Source organism: Chaetodon trifascialis, chromosome 5 (assembly GCF_039877785.1).
Source record: "Chaetodon trifascialis isolate fChaTrf1 chromosome 5, fChaTrf1.hap1, whole genome shotgun sequence".
Taxonomy (NCBI): Eukaryota; Metazoa; Chordata; class Actinopteri; order Chaetodontiformes; family Chaetodontidae; genus Chaetodon; species Chaetodon trifascialis.
In genome coordinates, this window is record NC_092060.1 from 25,716,883 (window position 1) to 25,720,082 (window position 3,200).

Sequence of the window (3,200 nt, forward strand, 5' to 3'; positions counted from 1 at the left end):
GTACTGAAGTAGTAATATTGAGTAATACTTGAGTATACTTGTGTGAACATTTCTTAAATCTGCACAACTTTAAGTATAGTGAAGTACACCAGTGAAAATCAGAATTCATGAGTATTCAAAACACACTTGCAGTACAGCTGTATTATATACTTAAATATACTTAAAATGAAGTGAAATTGAAGTACACTTTAATTAAGCATGCTAATAGTGTATTACAAAGAACTTGAAAATACATTTCATAAAAGCACTTTATCACTATTTATAATACCACTTTAAGTATTGCAGCATTACTGTATTCATTATTAATACATTTCAGTGCAACATTTTTTAAAAGTATACATCAGATGTACTTTAAGGTCAAAAGTGTGACTTTTCGATTCTTAAATTATATTTCTAATACACTGAAGTACACTACTTTTTGACCTGGGAGGTAGGTAAGTGAGCAATAGGAAGAGAAGAGGGCTTATGTAGTGGCACCTTCTTCTTGATGCTAAATTAAAACAAGAACTAAACTGTGTTTCTGTTCCTCATGTAAAACCCATTGTTGCCAATGCAGTCACCCACATTTACACCTGGAAGCTGTGCAATACAGCCACAGTCTGGTTTGTTGTCTGCTGAGTGGTAAGATTTCTGTGTATGATGTGCTCATACGCGACAGGACAGTCTTGAACAGGTGAGCCGAGGACAGGTTTTGCCCTTAACGCTCTTATTTTCCTCTAATAATCTCATTCTCCGCTTGGATGCCCCGCAGTTGCCTTATCATTGAGGCTGTCTGCTTTAGACCTTTCGAAAAGGATGATACTCAGTTTTCAAGTTTTTCCTTGTGCTCCAGACAAATACTGTGCCGAAAGGAATTTGCCACTTTTGAGTGCTGTTCTTCAGCCAGTAGTTTCAGGGCTTTTTCTGACAAATGTACTGCAAAGAACACCCAGGGAGGGAGTCTTGCTGGAGCATTTTGTGGCGTATGAACTCCAGTGCAACCAGGACCCCGACATGGATAATTTCAGGAACATTTCTAGATGAAGCTTAATGTGTGAAAAGAGCTTAAGTGCAACCCCTGAGCTCTTGAAGTCAGTCTTTAAAGACATTTGCTGTTCATTTGTTCCAGAACCTAAATTAATTTTACCCTTTCTTGTGCTAAACCTTTGCTGCTGTGACGCTGATCATAACAGGTTAATCATCATAGAGAAGATCAGCTTCAGTGACGTATGAGGCGAGCCAGAGTCGACTGCACACTATCCACCATTTCTGTTTCTGCGGTTGCATCATTTCAGTCCCACTGCACGGTGGTGATCATCTCGAAATGAATATTAAAGGTCCCAAAGCGGAATTGATCCATCCAACTGTATCAGGTCACTTTGTTCCAGTCTGCTGCAGTGAAAACAGTGTGCATGTAATAGAGTAAGACATGCAGAAGCGAAAGCTTTTCCCAGATAAGGTTGGAAGTGTCTTAAGTGATTAAGTGTTCACACTCGCTCCTGGCAGACGAGAGTTGTTCAAATCCCTGTGCAATTCACTCGAAGTTGCATTCTCTGAGGTCTGTCAGCTGCAGAGCCTTAAGCATATAGAATAGCCCTTAACTTGACATATTTCTCTGTTAAAGCCAGACGTCGTCTTTTTGTTCAGCGGCTGCGTCCTTGTGAAAGAACAGAACTCTTTTCTTGATCCTGGAAATGTTCAGACGCAATTATGAGATGAAGTGGTTAAACACGCAGCACTGCTGTCGTTCTGTCCCACCCAACGACCTGATTACATTCACTCGCCGTCTCAGATGGTACCTGATTAGATGACTAGAATGAGCAGCAGCAGGGAGTCCAGATTGAAGATTGAGAGTCACCGCTCTGCTGTGTAATTGTGACTCAGGGCTGATGTCTGTTTACGGTGCTTTCAGAAGCAATGTAGGTCAGAACTGTTGTTTGAGCTCTTTTGATAGACCAGGTTCACTTTTGCACATTCACAACACGGTGTTCCAGTTGGCGGATGAGCCTATAGCCCTGACTGCGTGTCTGCAGGCGTCTTTTTGAGTTCGTCTTCAAATAGTCTTCAAACAGGCTACATCTCAATGCTCTGTCCCTCACCTTCCTTCGCCCTTTGTGAAATGGTGGCTGTTGATCTCTGACCGCAAGACGCCGTCCGTTTTTCAGTAATTGCTTTGATTGAGCTTCAGTCTGTTTGTGCGATTTAACTTCTGTCTGTCATCATAATAATATCCACTGAGTCACAAATTAATCTGCCTTTGAAGCCAAAGTTCAAAGTGACTCAGTGAAAGTCTGATTATTTCACTTCCATGGATTACCAAACCGTGGAATCACATCTATGGTTTATTTCCCCTCTAATTAAACTGTTGACTGAAAATACTTAAATAATATTGCAATGGATGCCAGTGACTAATTATAAAGAAACTTAATATCTTGGATGTAGCGAGTTTTAATCAGTGTGGGGTCTTGATCGTGCTTAGCTATCATAAATGTAGATCACTTATACCCAACATCTTTGAAGATTCACAAACAGATGAAAAAACAACCCCAAAAATATAAAAATTTACTTTGTCTTTTGCTTTCTTTGATGCAATTGGCTAATCCTGTTATGTGAGTACACACACCAGGACCAGAGGAAGGTGAACTCTAAGGGATGGCTTGAGAGAGTACAAACTAAGGCAGGTAAATTCAACAGAAGGTTTATTAACAAAAGGTGTCCACAAAAACGGGTAACGAAAAGCGAGAGCACAAAAACACTCTGCAACGTCCAACTAAAGGTGTCCTCCAAAACGGGAAAAACTAAAGGCGAGAGCAAACAAACACTCTGCACAGAGCAACTAAAGGTGTCCACAAAAACGGGAAAAACTAAAGGCGAGAGCAAACAAACACTCTGCTGGAAGCTCCAACTCCTCTCACGACCGAGGCTAGGCTGGGCTGAGGGCTTATCCACAGGGCAAAAGGCTCCTGGAAGAGGGCAGACAAAAACACAGGTCAGAATGGACCGGACGCACACAGAAGAACAAAGTCTACGGACAGAGGAACGACAGACTACCACGGAGGTAAGCAGACGATCTGACGAGTACTGGAGGGAAAAGCCTGGGTTAAATGCAGCTGCTGATGAGCTGATGATCTGCAGGTGTGAGAGGAGGCAGGCAGGTGGAGCTTGACTGGCAGGTGCAGCCTTACTGCACGGTCCTGGACAGACAGGGGGAGACAAACAGA